The 19,237-nt window shown below is 40.4% G+C and overlaps 1 protein-coding gene across 4 annotated transcripts in view; it reads right to left on the reverse strand.

Annotated features, from left to right (window-relative positions):
- Positions 1–19,237, reverse strand: part of TNC (tenascin C) — a 121,923-nt gene that overhangs the window by 54,962 nt on the left and 47,724 nt on the right. Inside the window, exon 1 of one of the 4 annotated variants that reach the window (XM_054848403.1) lies at positions 17,816–18,040. The exons of 1 other annotated variant lie outside the window; for it this stretch is intronic. The gene's annotated coding sequence lies outside the window, so the exon portion shown is untranslated. Of the gene's footprint in view, positions 1–17,815; positions 18,041–19,237 lie in introns of those variants that run through there. 2 more of the 4 variants (XM_054848400.1, XM_054848402.1) reach the window with 2 other exon arrangements.

Raw genomic sequence — 19,237 nt, forward strand, 5'->3', positions numbered from 1 at the left:
ATAGCTCGGACTGGTTCAAAGAACAGCAATTAAAACAAATACACGGATATTTTTCGCCCCATCGAGCCCCTGAGATCCTGCATTAAGCATCACTCAGCTAAGCGTGAACTCTTTACTCCAGTTAATTTTTCATCTTTGGCTTCGGCTCTTAGATGACATTTCTACTTTGGGGAAGCAGTATAATCTCTGGTTCACAGATCCTACTGTACGTCATCTTTAAATAAAACCATTTGGATTCATTTTAGCCTCCGCCCATTCTACCTTGGCTGAAAAGCAGCATATAGAGAGGGCTTTGCCAAGGCTGTTTTGGAAGGAATTTTAATTAATCGCTTTGTGTACAATTTAGAATTTAGCAAAGGCTCATATTTCAAAGCTATCAGCATGACAGTGCCACAAAAGGGGAAGGAAAAATAACCCACTGAAGCCAACATCCATAAAAATGTGAAAGAGCTATGGTAAATTCTGAATGATAAGCATAAAAGGAGCCCCATGAGAGACTAAACCTTCTGTCGTACAGTGACTATTTCGAGTTAAATTAGCATGAATATTCCATTATAAACTACTTTGTTTTAAAAGTTTTGTACTCTTAGCCATGGAAAATCTCTCTAGGTCTATCCTTGTTCAAAATCTCAGAGAGAGAACAGAACTTTCCAAATTATACAATGAGTTTGGCTGTTTTTCAAAGCAGAGCAAAAGTTCAGAGATCAGAGGTGGTCTTCTTCCAGTATCAGTAACACCTTTGATCAATAAAGTATTAAATATCATGAGCAAATCTCATGAATTAAATGAAAAATTAAGTCAGCTGGCAGAGATACAGCTGGGAGAAAATGACTGCTGAAAACATGCAATAATTAAACAGAAGTGAAAAACAGATTATGTGATGAAGTGCCTGCAATAACAGGATATTGAGCTCAACAACCAAGAGATGCCTTCCAGTTTCATAGTCCTAAAGACTTTTTTGATTTATGTTTCTTAGAAATTACCTGGCTGATGATGAGAAAAGCAAAGAAATTCTGCCTGAACGTATTACTGCTGCTATTACTATCCCATCAAGAGCAAAGGAGCAAGAACTCAGAGGAGAGCCAGGCGTGTGGGACTGGCACTGTGCTGGGGCTTGCGAGAGCTGAGATGATTCCTAATTTCTGGCATGAGTTTAGCCAAGTCAGTTATCAGCCTGATTTCTAATAAGTCTCCAGGAGGTTTGCACTCTAAAAAAAAGTGCAAATAACTAAACTGAATTACTTAATTCTTTTTACATTTCCAAATGTTCCTTTAGAGACATTCTCGGTTTACCCCCATAAAAAGATTTTCCCTGCTCTCAATTTTTCTGCCTAAGTCTTATGATCTTCATGCTAGAGGTTGTCTCTTAATGCTTTTATATACTACCTATATTAGAGGAAGCCCCAACTGTGTTAAACAATAGTAGCCAAGTGGCTACAGTTCTTAATAAGGTTTAATCACAGTCATCTAAATAGGCCACAGATAGACGGTAGACAAGATTGATGGTGAAAAGGGCAAATGAGATGCCTTTGGAAATTATGCAATCTGGCTAGAGCAGAGCTGCTCTGAAACAAATATCGTGTTGTTTAGGGCTGCTGGGTATAAGATACTCTTGCTAAGGCCATGCCTATGCAATTATTTATAGAATAAACTCAATGCTTCCTTTGGAGCCATTCCAGAGGCCAGCCACCATTAGAGGAAATTAAATAACAAACCTGTGTTTAACATTATTAAAAGAAGATTAGTCTTGTGGAAATGCTTTGTGTTACCAGGAGGAGATTTCCATTTCAAGTGTGTTGGGGGGGTGCAGCGATGGCCCCTGCCGCAGTTTGCGGTGCAGGGCAGCAAACAAGGTGGCAGAACCTGCACGCCTTCTGCTCTGCTTACTGCCCAGGCACAACTCTGCAGGATGCGTGAGGGGCCGCTGCCCTGGAATGTTGCCTCCTGCAGAGAACTTCAAAGTTGAACGGTCAGGCTGTCATGCTAAAAAGCAGCCTGCTGTCCCTTAAAGAAATGTAAAGGCACAGCATGTATTGTAACGTGATGCTCTCATAATGGCTTGAACCCTCACTTAATCAAAATGATCATGGATATCAACTGGAAAGCCTCAGAACAAGGGTCTGCAACATCTGTTGTCCCACCAACAGGTATCACAAGTGTTCTGCAGAATTCACGTTTACGGCATCAGACCCTAAGGAAATGGCATCTGCTGAATCCTAGAATATGCCAGCTTCTCCTGGCTTGTGTCAGAGCCTTATGGCTATCGAAACACAGTTGTGTATATGAGAAGCATCCAACGTGGCATTATGTAATAGTTATATATAGCCAACAAGACTCAGGAAGAGACCCTTGCTAAACACTGGAATCAAAAGCTCTTAACTCTTTTTTGGTACTGCTAGAATGAATAAAATTATCTGAGTTCAAAATGAATTAAGATAATTGCCGAGGGACTTAGATGTATAATGCAGAATTAATCAGACCATGTTCATTACTCAGAGTTTAATCTCTCATGCAATATAGTGTTAAATGTGCATAATTAGAAACAAATAAATGATACATCTCAGTGTGAGTTGCAGATGTGTTGCCTTCCAGCATGCTCATGGGCTCCTGACTATGGATACTCTAGCTTATACCAAACATGCCTCCAGCTTGTAACTTGGCAGGATCTTCCCTTTTTAGTTAATTTTACTTCAACAACTGCAGAAGCCTTTTCTTGGAGACCCTAAGGTCTCTGGTATCCAGCAAAAGCATGCCAGGGTGGGAGGCTGCACTGCTTTCCATGTCTTCCTCTTTGTTCATGGGGTCAATACAAGCTACGTCTTTACACCCAAACTGAGATTTCAAAGCACCTGGCTAGAAATCCACATACTTCCCGAGAAGTGCCTACAAAAAGGATATCCTAAGGATATTGATGTTGCCCATTACACGCTAGAGACCCTGAGAGCATTGAGGCAATACAATAGTGTCACTTCTTATATATTAGGGAAGGATGCATGCCACCTTCTGGCAAAGGGTTAGTTTTGGGAGCACTGTGTCTGACCCCACAAGTGTTCCCAGAGTCAGCTCCCAGCTGCCAAGGCTCTGAGACCCAGCAAAACCAAGACAGACAATGGGAGCTGTGAGCAAAAACCAGACTTGCTCCACGACTACAAACCTGTGCCAGAGCTCCCTGGTTCCAGGAGGGCAATGGCCCAAAGGCACGGTCCAGCCAGCAGCTTTTGAGTGCATGGAGGCTATTTGTGACCAGGAAAATCTGCCTCTTGTGCTGAATTTCCATACGTGTTTAATCCCAGTGACTGAGGAAGACATTGGCAAAGCATATGCCCTGCCAAATGGCGGCGAATAAAGCACTTCGCTGCAAACGGAGCCTAACATTTATTTTGGGTGTGCGATGGAGTCTGAATTCATGTGATAGAGTAATCCTGTCAATGAGGTCATGTGTTCCTCTGAAGGGGCTTCTTTGTACCCCGGGTTAGTTAGCAACGCTTTTTCTGTTATCAAGCATCTGATTAAACTCACAAAAGAAGGGTCTTTAAAAAACAGTCTCAGGCAGAATTGAGAAGTGAATAAATAAATTGGTGGGGTTTTTTTTTTCTTTTCATTTTATCCGACAGGAAAAGGAGAGAGGAATAAGATGGGAAAGGGGCACAAGAAAGGGATTCATTGTTCTCAGATGACAGAACAAAGGTCTCAATCTATTTTCAAATTTTCTACAGAGCCCGACCCTGTGGCAGATACTAATTATACAGATCCATGTGGCAAATTTCACCTTGAAGGATCACAGTGCACTATCCAAATAGCACAAGCCTCCTAGAAACCATTCTATGGCTCTCACTGCTGGAGTGACACAGCACCTACCTTCTGCAGTAGTGAAATCCTTCACCAAAATACCAGGCTTTTGTTCCATTAGGGGGGAGGTAAACTAAAATTTGCCCCATGATAAGAATATTTTTCATCCTGCAGCTCAGACAACTTTCGTAATGCTTTGTAGTACCCCTTCCCATGTGGCAGGAACACCAGCTCAGCTCTGACAGCAGGGAAAGAGCAAGTTCTAACTAAATCATGACTAGTTTCCCTTGCAGGACACACACTTAATGTCAGCTTAGCTTGTGAAGTCTAAGAGGAAAGCTCAAGTTGTTTGCACTGATTTATCTGTAAGCACTCAAAGATGTTTATAAACTGTAAGGTATCTGCTGGTAAATACATGTACTTACTAGATTTACATCATTTCAGATGAGTGATTTGGTGGCATCAGTGATCCCCTATATTAAAAAAAATAAATTAACTCCATTCCTCTCACTCTGGATAATTTCATTCAGTATTTCCCTGTCCTCTCCATTGGATGTCTGAGCAACCAAACAGGTGTATAAAGGTTGGGTCTACAAAAACAGCACTGTAAAAGAACTGTGACCAAGTGATGATACAGTAACAGGTACAACTGGTTGAACATTTTTTCACAACACATATTTTGCCATTGAAAGGTGCCATTTTTCACCTGATTCTGAAAACTCAGCAAGAAGAAAACTAAAACATAGTCAGCAGCATTTCAGGAGTTCCCATTCTCAAGAAATTCTATCCTATCCCAAAAAACCCTTCAGAGGAAATCTTCTTTGAAACCAGTAATTTTTCTGCTATGGCTTGCTTTGAACAAAATGGCCTTTTAGAAAAAATGACCACTTCATTTCTTCAACCTCCTTTTTCTAATAAAACACAGGGGAAGTAAGACATGTCAGTGCATTTTAAAACACAGTTAGACCTCAAACTGAGTTTTCTGGTAGCAAAATACTTCAAAAATAATGGTCCAAGAGCCAAAGAGCTTTTAATTGATGGCTGACTCATTGTCCAATTACCTTCCTGTTTCTTACCATCTTTGAGGACACCGATTCTTCTCTTTGTAAGGCAAGTTCTGCTTATTATACAAAAAAAGTATCGCAACTATAGATAAATAACATTTCCCCTGCACCCCCCAGCATGTTTGGCTGGAAACCAAACTTGGCTCAAGAAGTAAAACAAACAGCTTGAAAGACTGGGAAAAGAGAAGAAAGAAGAGCTGGGGAGGGGGAACAGGGGAGACAGATACTGAGATTTCTCTGTTCTGGCGTATTAGCCAACTCCACTTTCTCTTCTCCTACAAAGCATGTTAGACCAGCTGGTCAATTTGACCTGTGGCACTCCAGTGATTCACAGCAGATAAAAACATGTCTCTATTATTTTTTTAAAAATACAGGTTTTGTTTGAGCCAAAATAAGGATAAGATCATGTAAAAAGGATGCCGCTGAATGAGTTCAATGGAATAACGCAAACTGCAGTGGGTTGATGGAAGTAATGTCTCACATGGTTTATGTTGCTGCTTCTTTCTGCCTTAGAGGTGCAAAGTCCAGGAAATTAAAATGCTGCATATATAAAATGCACAGGGGTTTTTTGGGTTTTTTGTGGGTTTTTTGTTTTGGTTTGGTTTTTTTTTTTTTTTTTTTACAAATTAGGTTTATTCCCTTTATTATGTGAAGAGGTGAAATTCTGAATGCTGAGCTGAAAAAGCTAAACAAATGTTCATTTGGAGTAATTCTCTTTTAAAAATATATTTCAGCTGACATTTTCAACAATGGCTTGTATGTTGGTTTGATAGGGGTCCTGCTACTCAGGCAGCATCAAAAAAAGGCGCAAGTGTCTTCTGGATTTGTCTTGCAGGGACAGGTGGAAGATGATGTTAGAATGAAATTCTTTACTGTTAGAGTAGTGAGGCCCTGGCACAGGTTGCCCCGAGAGGTTGTGGAGGCCCCATCCCTGGCAGTGCTCAAGGCCAGGTTGGATGAGGCTTTGGGCAACATGATCTAGTGGAGGGTGTCTCTGCCCGCAGCAGGGGGGTTGGAACTAGATGATCTTTGAGGTCCCTTCCAACCCAAACCATTCTATGATTCTATGATGGCAGGCAACGGAGCATGCAGCTCACTTCTGCTCTGCCACGGAGCCTTGGTTTGTGGTGCTGTGGGGATGGATCTTCCTGGACAGTAGAGACTCTCCTTTATGAAAACTGGGAATACAAACTGCCAGATGATTTACTAGGGAGTCTACCGCTGACTGATGGGAAAATCAAAATTGAAATAAAGTTTGAGATGAACCAATATACAGGGCAGACAAAGAGTATGTTCATCTTGGTGTTATAGTTCAATGGCATGGTGAGGCGTAGACTGTTACCTTGTAGTATCATTGCAAAGTGAGAAATGAACAGGTCTCCCACTGAATGGATTCTCTAGCCCCATAGTTGAGACAAAAGCTTCCCAACCAAGGGTCTGCCATCTTGGAGTCTTCTGAACCATAATGAGAGAAATGAAGCTAAATCGAGCTGGCTTGTCAGGGCTGGATGCATGGAGTTCCCACAGAACCACGTGCTCTCAGCAAAGTCTCCAGGAAGCGCTCACAAGCTTGGGATTAATAGTGTGGTCTCGTGGTTAGAACTGAGGACTGAATTTCAGTGCAGGATGCCTGAGTTTGATTTATTAAATCATCTGGTGTGTCTCAGTTTATCCACTGGTAAAACCTCACAGGGGTAACGTATGTCTCGGTGCATTAAGTATTCCAAAGACCTCACAGGAAAGGTACTGTGAAATACTCATTTCCATAATTAAACACCTTCCTGAGGAGCGATATAACATTGCCAGAAAATTCAGTAGTAAAAAGCAAAGAACTGGAGTGTTCTCCCCCGCAATGTAAGGGAGAAAGAGAGTCACAGATAGGAAAATGTCTTTTGCACTGAAGAAGAAAGTCTGACCAGAGACATGTGGCAAATATGCAGATAACTACATGACCACTTGAAATTCTAGACTAGCAATAGAAAATTGAAGACTTATTCTGAAGCCAAAACATAGGATGTACCAAGCCAATTACCAGAATAAGAAGATGAATCCATGGAAATAAATGATAAGGTTAACAAAACCCACAGAGAAACACACCAGAAAATTTGAGAAAAATCTGCAACTGAAACAAAATACATGGGTCCAGCTAATCAGCTCCTATCTACAGAATGCCCTTTCATCTATAACAGTCTCCAGACATTCTATGAAATCAGAGGAATCATTCATACATACATGTACACACAATCTTCCTCCATGATGAGCTGTATCCACCGTTGTGTAGCAACATCTTCTGCTGTGACACCACTGAAGTGACCCATGCTTTCAGACAGGAAGTAAAGAATACTACTACATCCAGCTCAAACAACAGAAGGATTTTTATACAAGCCACAAGAAACAAGCTAGTTATTTTATGGGGCAGATTATTCAAATGTGTTACAAATAAACTAGAAATAGAAGAGGTAACTATGGGAGAACTAGCACCAACCCCATCTGGTCTAGCTCCCAGTGCCTGAGATGAGGCCCATGTTAACAGGGAATTCAGTCTGTCCTTGGAGCTTGTTTTTTTGTTAAGAGCTCAGACACTTGAGCATCAATTTCTGGAAATGGGAACTTAGAAAAGAGAAACAAAACAAGCAGGTCAGTGGGGTGCTTTTGAGCTGCATTCAGACTCATGGCAGGGTGCACAGCAATCAGCCAAGTAGAGCAATTTGCTACAAACCTGAGAGGAAAAAAAAAAAAAAAAAAAAAAAAGACCAGACTCTGCATCTGCTAAATAATTTTTTTTCCCCTCCCATCTGCAAAGCAATCTGTGTTCTTACTGTAGCTTTCAGAGCTGGAAGAAAAAAAGGCACTTGTAGCTACAGCCTAGAGAAAAACTGTGGATTAGAAACAGCAGGAAACATCAGTGATGTGAACAGCAAGACAGACAATGGATTCAGAAAAACTGTCACTGTTCTAAAAACAGAAGCAGAACTACAGAAATGGGTCATCTCAGAAGGACTCCATGGAAAGCAAAAGGGATGTGTTTGCACCTTCCTTTTGCTCAGCTTCCCACTGAAACCCCCATTTGCATTTACAGCACAGAACTGAGTTTTACTCATTAGTCTCTGAAGACACAGGTAGAACTCCGGACTGGTAGATGTGGAATTGAATCAGGTCCATAGCAGAGCTGCCACAGACACTGAAGCCTAGATTAGTGCCTTTTCCAATATAAAAATCCACTTTGACAGCAAAAGCAACTTTTGTTCATAATCTCACAGCAGAAATTGCTCTTGCCTCCTATACGTACGTACTGTAGCTTTTAATAAAGCCTTTCCTAATAGCAAAAGCATTCGCTTGGTCTCTTGGCTTTTTCCTCCTCATAGCAAAGACACAGAGCTGGAAAAGATCTACAGTTTTCTAAACTTGTCTTTGGAAAATTTCTTTGCCAAGTTACACTTTGTCAGGAGTTCATTATTTTCTGGGTAGACACTAAAGACTTCGCTTTGAATTATTTTGAGGGCTTTGCTGATGCAGTTTCAAACTATGAGGTTTGTGTGCTTTTTTTGCATGAATCACAGCAACTTACATTCATTTCACGTACAAAGCTCTGCTTCATTTCCAGACACTTCTCCACAGTGGTTCTTCCAAAACCACCTATAGGTTTTCCAGAGCCCATTTCACAAAGTTCTAGATGGGTTTGTGATGAGATGGGAAGAACAGAAATTCAGAACTCCTGAATTTTCTTCCCACTCCTTCCACACTGAGCAAGAGTTTCTGAGAACAAAGCAGCAGTATCTGGAGAGACGAGCTTGGACAGTCTCATTTGTCTCTAAAATTCACAACTGAAGCATCAAACGTCAGTTTTTCTACAGATAATGAGAGGCAGGAAATGAGTCATCAATACTCTTGATAAATGATATGAATAGGTGAATAAATAGGTGATATGCTATAAAAAGCAGATGCCAAATTAATAAAGTTACCAAAAATATTGGTGAAAACTATGCAGTAGAAAATAGGATCTTTTATAAGAACCTATAATGGTTCTATAATGGAACCTATAAGGACCATTTATAAGAACCATGAATCATCAACATATTAAATAGTCACATAGTGTACAAGTGAATGGGCTAAGCACACTGAGACAACATTGCTTTGTACAGCATCTCTGATGAAGCTGGTTTTTAAATTTCTCCTGGAGGTCAGAAGGAAGAGGTTAGCCAAAATTCTACTCCATACACCCAGCATCTCACGTTTCCAAATTTAAAGTGATTTTAGCTGAAGGAATGTCACATACAGAAGCAAGTAATGTGGAATTCTTCTGTTTTAATGACTGCTGTAGCTAAGAGGACAAATAATTTACACATATAATGGTCTGGAATAACAAAAAGTGTTTAAGTAGTATGAATTGCTACAGATTATATGGGTCAGCAGGGAGCAGGATACTTTCAGAATTCATTGTGGTTATTTGCATGCAGTTTGTAATTTTACTTTGATTTAACCATCTATTTATTCAAGCACTGAAAATGACATCTCTAAAAATGTCTCAGAACTCAGTCATAAAAGCCTGTACTATTCTTGGCAACCAGAAATATTATTACTTGCTTCCTGTCATTAGCTGACTTTGGTCGTTGTCTGAAAAGAAGCTGGGGAAACATATGGGTAACCCTTCCCTAGACAATTCTTTGCTTTTAAACCAATTATTAGTTTACTTGGGCAGCTCTTCCTCCCTGCCGGAGCTCCTCTGTCCTTGGTACTAGCATCTGAAACGTGCGGGAATGTGCACATTTTTCTAACTCACAAGACCACAGAAGGAGTTCCTTGAAATCTGACTTCCAGGAATAGCCCCCAGGCTAGCTATCTACTTGGCCTAGTTCTGTCAGATGTGGTAGCATCACGAATTTGCATCTTTGGCAACCTAGGGTAGGGTAGCGAACTCGTAGTAGAACAAAATATATAATGAAGAGTGAAGATGGAGTGAAATCAATCATGGCTTGGCAAGACAAAATAAAATTTAAATGAGATTCACAAAATATGAAACAAATTGAGTGCAAGGCATTTGGAAAAAGAGATGAGACTCTTTTTAGAAAGTCCAGTCTGAGGATGCTTCTCAGTGCTCTGATGTAAAGCAGAGCACTTACGCAATTTAATGGAAAATGCAGCCATATACACAGCCCTGAGCAAGCGATTAGCTGCAATGGTGACTGAACTCAGACAAAAATCTGCGCTGCTGCTTCAAATGTCAACAAATTGGGCACTGTTACACTAATGGGAGACTTGAGAGACCTCCACCAACAACGCTCTGACCTCGTTCTCTTAATCCACAGTGACTTGAGACCTGTCTGTGCTAAAGCCTTAGCTGACAGCAATTTGAGCTGTGGAATAAAAGAAGGGATGTGGAGCTCAATTATCCAGCAACAGATCTCCAGTGAAATCAATGCAATTGTGTCACATGAGAATTTGGCTGGCAGCCTCTGAAATCTGCATAGGAGAAAACCATCCTCTCAGAAATGCAAGCTGAAGTGAAGCAGACAAGGAATAATGCAGACAATGAAGTGCCACTCTCTGCATGAAAAATGCTCGGTGGATTCTAATTTCCTCTTTGTCAGACTGCTTTTATCCTTGTGTTACTCCATGAGCAGTACTCCTGACCTATATGAGCACAAACCAAATCAGATCAGGCCAAGGCATCCTCTGCAAAAAGAAATTTCTCTACTATATAATTAAGACAACATCAAGCAGGTATACTATATGCACATTCAACACCTCATACCAAAGTGAAATAATAATTGCTCATGTTAGCAGAAAAAGCTCTCTTCCCAGGTGAAACCGCTCAAGTTAGACAGCATAGGCTATATTTTTATTTAAGGCTCCCTTTTTGTTAGTGTAGTAGGGCATATTAATAGGATATTAGGATACAGGATTATAGGCTATATAGGGCATATTTATAAGAAATGTACTTTTACATCAAGTGCGAGTTTTATGTATATACACAGAAACACAGTTTAAGGGTTCCTGCACACGTTCTGAGCAATGTCAATAGTACAAAAGAGTCAGGCCACAAGCTGGAAAGCACCGTATTAATGCAGGATCAGTTGCCCTTTCTTACAGATGAGACTTCACCCATTTGAATAGCGCCAGTGGGACCATCAGTAATGTGGAAATGTAATCACACCCAAATCTAGAGGGATCCCAACCAAACCAAAGCAAATGAATTCCATGCCAAAATGACCTTCCTCAGCACTGACATGGCATTACGACACCAGAAGCACGGGGCTTCTGAGAACGCAGATGGGGACGTGACACTGAGTTCCCAGAGATGCAAGAGCCTAGGCACCACGTCCGTGATGGGGAGAGCATGGACAGGCATACATGGCTGGCTGGCAGTAAGCTGTATTTCTTTGCTTCTGCCAGTGATGCTGTCAAATCCCAGTGTACTACTACTAAGGCAAATAAACAGTATGTGAAATAACGGCCTGAGAATGACAAATAAAGTACAAATAACGTCTAACGCATTTGAGAATGGTGCTCCCTCTAGATCTCGCATTCTTTCTATCAAACCTGGAACTGCAGCACTGGATCACCGTGATTGACTTGCTAACCTGTAAAGTGTATAAGTCTACATCATAATTAACACTTGGCAGTGGAAATATAAATTCCCTGGCTTGTAGATGGTATATCCTCCTATAAACACTTCACTTGGCCACCAAACTGGAAAAATAGATAGGACATTTATAAGGAGTGCTCACCATGGGAAATGCCAGCTTTTTTTCCTGGAAACTATTTACATTGCCAAAATAATTCAGTAAGAAAAATGATCTGAGACCTTTCCCTTAATATGTATCCTGTTCTCATTTGACTTGTAGTCTACAGTGTGCAGCATTCATTCTGAGTCAGACTTGAATTACGGTTGTACAACCAATGCAGAAGGGAAGTACAAGCCACAAGTAAAGGAAAAATATGCATTACACTGTGGCTCACTAAGAGGAATGGATTACCTACACATCACAGGCTACCTTTATCTCTTTCTTGGCATGGACCTTTGTCACACAGCACAGAGAACTATTTAGGAGGATTCAGCATATCCAAAAGAGGCTGGCTTTCCAAAAGAACCAGGAGAAACAAAGAACCAGTGCAAAGTAGACACTGAGCTCCTTTTGAAAGCCTAACAAACTGACTTCTGACAGAACGAGACCATGCCAGGCCAAGGAGGAAGATAACCACTAAGATCTTGTTCTGAAGTGTATAACACACACTGAAAGTGAACCTTTCCTGTCCGAATAAAGGCTCTTCGTCAAACCAAAGAGGCAGAACACCAGTCACAAGCGTTTAGCTCACAGTTGGCTCTCTCACCTGCTAACCCTGCATCCTGCCTTTGAGACAAGCCCAAAACTGATGGACAAAACCCGTCTGTTTCCAGTTCTTTTAATTTCTTCGGAATGGAAAGCAAACTTCTTTCTGGGAAATAAATCTTTTTCTTAATCCCTTTCCAGCAGGAGTTCCTTAATGGTGGAAATAACTATTTAGCCAGTTCTGATGGGCACACAGGGAAACGATCCCGCAGTTTAATTTTCATGTATACTCAGAAGAAGTTTACATTCCCTTTTAGCTTTGTGCTGCCTGAATGATGTAAAAGAGCATAAATTAAAAAAAAAAAGCATCAAGACAGTTTAGATTAATATTATAGTTAATATCCTAATCCTGTATGAAAACTAGCATTTGTAACTTTAGGTTTATGAGCTTATGATGTTCTGGTGCATCTCAGGATAAGGTACAGAGAAATGCTCAAGTACTTAGTTGAAGCAAAATCATTACAGTGGAATTTCCCCAGGCACTCTGTTTCAGACTCCTTTGAGTATCTTGGCTGATATCTATACACATATAGTCAATGCTACAGCCTGGCATGGGGAAGAGGCAGACTAGTACAACAGACCTTTGTTGTGCCTATGATTCAAGCAATTGTTTTTAAAATCTGTATTAATGATTTCTGTTCTACCACCCTGTACTTTCTACTCAATTACTAAAAAGAATATGTTTTCTAAGGATGAAACAATATCATTTTTGTCAAGAGTTTGGAAACCGAGCACTTATATGAATTGAAGAAAGCTTCCTTTCTCTTCCCTGTGCAGTTCTGGTTATGGGGAAAGAGCTTTCTGTGTGAGTAATCATTCTAAGTAGGAAGCAGAGCTCCCCTATTGCTAGGGAAGAATGGACCTCCAGTAGGCTAATATGTGATGGATGACTGAATGCAAACTTGGCAACGTTGTTCTCCGCTACCCAAAGAATACAAAATGCCACAGGCTATTCGTACACAGGGACTCTCTAGTTGGACGTTCTGAAAACTTGGCAAGATCCCACCTTAGTTTAATTGAAACTACAGTGGCAAGACAATTAAGGATGTGAATTTGGAGAAATTTCTTGCAACAAGATCAACTCAGGATGAATTTATCTTTGGTGGCTGACTCATGCATAAGCCAAACAAAAACATAAATGGATAGGTATTCTTATTGACTCCACAATCTTAGCAGCAAAATCACACATTTGTTTATGAGGGGTACTTTATGGGATATAATGTATATTAACTAGTATTATTTAAAGTCTACGTCCAGATATACTCACCAAAGCTATGCTGGGGTGTGGGAATGTTGTTTTGTCAGCAACAGGATATGCAGTATATAGGAGAGAGAAATGATGCATATAGAAATGCAATAAAACATTACCTTAAGGCCATGTGTAGTTATAAGGCATGCATATCATTCCAGTGAATGTTAAAAAGAGACACTAAGCAATTCAAACTTTGTCCTTTTAGCAGAAGGATCCCTAATGTATTCCTTCTTTCGATGCCCAACCACTTTCTGATGGATCAAGAGACACCTCTTGTCAGACAGAATCCTGTTCCGACTCCTCCTCCCCAGTCTCCCCGTTCCACACAGTTTAGTTACATCATACATTGAAAGATTTCACTAGCTGGAAGAATGCCCAGGTTTTAACTTTTCCCACATGTGGAAGGCATTTAACTTCAGCTCAGATTGGACAGAGGGTCGAACGCACGAGTGGACAGTAAGCACTAAGTTAGGGGAAGTTTCACACTTGTATAAACCCCAGAGCTTGGTGGAAACTGAGACCGCTCAAGATTGTCTCTCAGGGTTGTGCATTTTTCTTCTTTCTGGTAGTCCCTTTTCTCAAAGAACTGCCTTCTTCCTTCTTTTTTCTCTTCGCTACACAAAGAACTTTTTTGAACAGCTAATAATAGCAATTGTAAGTCCTTTGTGGCAGAGAGCATCACATATTATGTCTATTCACTCTTTCTAATACAATGAGGCCCTAAAATCCTGTAGCAATAGTAAAAACATCATCAACTTCCAATAAACTCCTACACAAAACCAACAGAAGCCACAGACAGCAAGTCTACTTTGATATCAGCAATTTAATGAATTAAATTACATCTTATAAACTCATAAATGATCTTTACACATTCCTTATTTTTCAGCTGTTGACCTCAAGTTATGACATTTCTGTCCAGAACTTACTAGTCCTACAAATGCTTCCATTAGTTTTGGATATTTCTGAGCCTGGGTGATGATAAAATCTTTATTCAACTTAATTCACTCTGATTGCTACCTTCTTTAGTTTTCTACTTCAGTAACAATGATTTTTCTGCAATCTTACATCAGCAACTTCCTTAAAACTAAGGGTAGCTATTGCATTTTAGAGTAGTTTCAGACTTCTGTAGGTTATAACCAGGGGTTTTGATAAGAGATCAGTCATTGAGAAGGGGGTGCTAAATTCATACCAGAAATTAAGTCTGAGAAAGTGCACGCTGGTAAATCAGAGCACAATTTTAAAGACCAATATCTCAAACTGCCACAGTTCAAAACAAATACCTTTTTATTACTGGAAAGCTGAGATTTTTAACTTTCCAGTGATGTAAATCATCCATTCCTAAGTCTAGAGCTTTATGAGACGTTGGACCTTAAAACCGTCAATGGCCCTTCAGCTTAGCAGACTCTGATGGCACGTGTCCAAGGACGAATATATCAACTCACAGGCTCCAAATTAGAGTAATTTTTAACCACTCTGAATTTCTCATGTTTCAATATATGTCACAGGTAGGGCAGGTAAATGTGTAGCTGAAAATGAAGCTGACACCATCCTCACCCTCCACATTTATGCTTACTTTCAAGTGTAATATTCAACCTAGAGAGATACCAGGGTTCACTAATGGAAACAGCCAACTGAATGAACACTGTTTCTCCCTTACAGATTTGCCAATATGAGGGACATCCATTTACACCAGACAACTGTTACACAATCCAGTACACTTCATTGCCATTTAGCACCACTCAGACCTCTGAACACACCCTGCGAAGCTAGATGAACACATGTAATGCTGCGCTGTACTGCGAAAATGGCAGAGAAGTGCACAAGCAAGTCCAATATTTCAAATGGTTTTACCAGAAGGGATGAAAGGGTTAAAGCTCTGGCTCCAAAGCAACATCACCGTTTTAAATGCACGCTTGCTTCTCAGTTCTGCTTCACTCTTGAAAAATGATGAGAAAGTCCTGAGAAGCACAGACTCTGCCATCTAATCTCATTTTCTTATCAAAAAGTGAAACAATACTGAAGAACAAACTTTGACAGTCTCTTTATAGCAAGTCAGAACATCTTCATACATTAACAGTCATTGGCCTTTTTTAGATATTTTATAAAAAGCAGTAATATGAAAAATAAGCCACCTGATGTGAACTTCAAATACCTTTAGAAATGCTGTTCTCACAACAGGATAGTTAAGTTTAAGTGCATACTGAGGAGAAGTGATCCAGTCTTAAAGAGTTAGGATTAAAAAAAAGGAATATATTTCTATTAACAAAAAGTCTCCAGCTAACACAATTACTCATAATTTTGCGGAACGCTTTTTAGGCTGAGTTTAGGGATATTCCCAGTAAGTTCTAGCATCATTAAGCATCATTATTTCAACAGGAGGACTGGATCTGGTTGGTTCTCTCTTCACATGCCTGTCACCACAAGGTACCTGGATGAGATTTCTTCAGCACAATACCAGCTTCCTCTCCAAAGGAGACATGGCATTCTAATCTGCAGACTGTACACTTTTCAGCAGATCCTTTGGCTCTTCTACAGCTTTGGAAACACTGATAAAGTAACTGTAGTTATAGGATTAAGGACTGGAACTTGCAAAGAATTTTCTCTGGGCTGAAAGGAGCCAGAGGATAAAATTAGTGAGCAAAAAATATGGGAAGTGAATAGAAATTTGCTGAGAATGGTGACTGACAGGGTCAGTGACAGTGGGGGCAAGCAGTCCCCTGTACAGCATCCCCCTCACTCTGCCCCTTTTCAGCTGCTAATCACCCCGCTCAGTTCAGATGCACATCCTTTCTGAGGATGGTGCAGAGGTGTAGCAGCTGCAAAGAAGATGTGCTAGGAACACCCTGGTAACTCTTCCAAGTACTTTCAAAATTCAGGGAAGGTGAACTGCAGGTAGACTGATTCTCTTCTTTTGGCTAAACAATTTCATTTGATCAAACATAATTTCCCAACAGCAGTAAGAAAAAAAACAAAGGACATCATAACACTTTTCTGCAAGTCTTCCTAGAATTCGAAGGACTGTCGCTAGCCCCCACTGTCCAGCTCAGTCTCTGACTACGGCACACTTAAGATTTCGCAGCTTTAAAAGGCAAATGCACAAACCCCAGCATAATAAAACAAAACCCACATATAACATTAATCAGGAAGTGTGTAAAATTAATTCCCATTATTTAATATGATTTTTTAAAAAAAAAATAAACTGGGACAGAAAAAACACAACAGCTTGACAATAAGGATTTTACCCAGTCCATAGAATTGCATGCACCTCATTGGTTTCCATTTTTTTCATGAAAGAAAATTTGATAAATATCTTCATCATGCTTTTTAATTTTATAATAATGCGTCCACTGTGCAAGAGGACACGGCACCATCATTTGAATCTGAACATATCTTCGTCCTGTATAGTATAATACAGACTTTTCAGAAGTTTAGAACAACTGCCAAAAACTCTATCTCCTAAGAGCCAGAGAGCAAATCAGACAGGGAAAACTCTGCAAAGGTGATGTAATACAAAGTTTTGAGTAAATGGACTTAACTCCTAAATGAAGCTAAATGTGATCACCTTCTCCCAGTCAGTTTCTGTACTTTAAGCCAATTTGACTCTAACTGGTAAGTGCAGACACAGTCATGCAGAAAATCTCAGTGCACAAGGGAGCAAGTAGTTAAGACAACTGTAAAGCAAGTGTCTCCTTTTTTCCATGACGATGGAGAATGTCACCCTCCTGCTCCCCAGAACCCACCCATTTAAGCACTGGTAATAAGATACCAGCTGAATCTTCCTTTGTCTTTTGCTCCCCACTGCAGACGAATGGTACCATACTTCCAAAAGAAACTGGAGCCCGGGGGGCAGGGAGGAAAGTGACAAAGGCTTCAGTGCAAATAAGCGTGCAGACAGCAAATTAAAAAGGAAAAGGGCCTGACTCTTTTCAAGTCATACACAATAGCGCAGGAAGAGGAGTTACCTGGGAGATTTAAGAACTGCAAGTGGATTTAGTCTGGTACACAAGGTGAGGATGGGGGAAACGCTTATATTACTTCAGTAGCCAAGAGGAAATCCCAAATCTGATTTTCTACCCTTCCTGTCAATTAGGTTTCTGTCTATATTTCTGTAAATGCCCAGCATTTCACTAACTTATCTTTCATTCATTCATTGGATCAGACTGATGTCATTGAGACAATTTCTTACATTATTATTACACCGGACAATAAAGAAAACAACTGAACACAGGCATGCTCCAATTCAAAAATATTCCCTAATAAGATTCCTAACTATTCACAGTGATAGTCACAACTATGGGGGTCATGACAGACTGTGTCACTGCAAACTTGTGTGGGAGAAGAGCTCCTGATTTTTTAATTCAGGAAGGAAGCAGACTTACCTTACAGACTCTGACAGAGATTAGATCCCGCTGTGAGCAGTCTCCATGAAATAAATATGATGTGAAAGTCAGCTATCGGCTTCTGACTTTGTTGCCGTCCTGTCAAAACTCAGAGAAGTTGTGTTGTCTAATTTCGTGTGTGAAAGACAGAAACGTTTGACAGTAAGGCAAACTGGTCAGATCAGCCAGATTCTGCTGGGTTTATATAGCTGAGCTGCAAATCCTGATCCTTGGCTCATTCCACTGTAATAGGATGCCTGAAGGCATTTTTTTCAGTTTTGCTTTAAAGGAACAGCCTCTCTCTCTTTGGCTTAGCTTCTGAAAGACACACACACGCACTCACATACACACACTGTCATACACAGGCACACACACACAAAAAAGAATTTGCATGCAATTTATGGCTAAAGAAGGAAACCCCTGAACCATTAAAAAAGAAAGTCAGCTCAGGGCAAATGACTCAAAGCAGAATATTTTCCTTACAGCATCAGCAGAGTACATTATTAGGAGTTTTAATCCCCTCATGCCCATTATTTTAACATTGCGAAAGAGTAGCAAACTTACATAAAATCAGCAGAATCACAAGCAGGATTTCAATTCTAGAAACTCCTACAGAACATAATGGGTCTAATGTGCAGTTAGTGTAAATTGACCCTGCTGCACTGGAATCAAATGAAAAATTCAGATTTACACAAGCTGAGGATCTGGCAAATCCCTACGTTTTCAAGTTGTGATCTCCTTCGCGTCCTTTTGCACTCCTGCTCTCTCAAGAGCCACAGGGAGAAGAGCGGAGAAATCAAGAGAAAAGTCTAGTGAGCAGAGTCCTAGCCTGATTCTTTGTAAAAAAACCAAACAAACAAACAAACAAAAAATCAAACACAAAAGCCAAAGAAAATGACACAGGAGGGATTCCCTTTCTTCTCAGATCTGATAAAAAGAGATTATGTGGTTGTGTGTCTAAAGATAATCCAACCACTTTTGTGAGGCTTATGGTTTTTCAGTCATTGCATTCTCTCTGCTTCCCGTCCCAGAGCTATCAGTAACGCACAGAGTGCCCATTTGGGACCTCCTCAGGGGTGTTTGTTATCTCTGACTACCCAAAACTTCGGGCTTGTGTCAAAAAGTAAAGATCACAGTCAAAGGATTCTCATTAACACTGAGCTCCCTCCTACCTGATACTAAAAACTTTGCCTCTCCAGTGCCTACACTCCATCCCACTGTTGGGTTTGGTTTGTGGTTTTGGTTTTTTCGGCTGTTTTTGGTTGGTTGGGGGGGCGGGGGGGGGGGGGGCAGTGGCACAGGGGGAGAGAGGAAGATTAATCTTTAACTTCTAGGTCTATCTTCTAGGATAAAGGATGAAATCACTCTTCTGTTTGGTGATTTAGGAAGCAAGACTTACCCAAACACCTCTGAAGACAATGA

The sequence above is a fragment of the Grus americana genome, chromosome 20 (genome assembly GCF_028858705.1).
Source record: "Grus americana isolate bGruAme1 chromosome 20, bGruAme1.mat, whole genome shotgun sequence".
NCBI classification, from domain to species: Eukaryota; Metazoa; Chordata; class Aves; order Gruiformes; family Gruidae; genus Grus; species Grus americana.